The sequence below is a fragment of the Myotis davidii genome, unplaced genomic scaffold (assembly GCF_000327345.1).
Source record: "Myotis davidii unplaced genomic scaffold, ASM32734v1 scaffold616, whole genome shotgun sequence".
Classification (NCBI taxonomy): domain Eukaryota; kingdom Metazoa; phylum Chordata; class Mammalia; order Chiroptera; family Vespertilionidae; genus Myotis; species Myotis davidii.
The window spans coordinates 726,150-726,470 of NW_006291965.1; positions in this window are offsets into that span (position 1 = coordinate 726,150).

The following is a 321-nucleotide window of genomic DNA, read 5'->3' on the forward strand; positions in this document are numbered from 1 at the left end:
TAATTTGATTTGGCAAACTAATATCTGACACACAACAGGTTACATTTTGTTCATTTTTTTTAACAGATGTCAATGTCCCTTTTATTAATAAAGATTTAGGGCAGTAAAGTTAATAGGAGTGAGGACTTTTTAAAATTATACAAGGGTAAATGGCTTTCAATTTTTTGGTTAGAATCCATAAGAAAACATTTTGGTTCATGAGCTAATACATACATACAAAAACAGAAGAGATTATCTATATGGTCAGTGTGAGCATGGTTCAGGAGACTTTTTTGCCCCTGTAGAAAGAAATAAAACTTAAACAGAATCATATATATATAT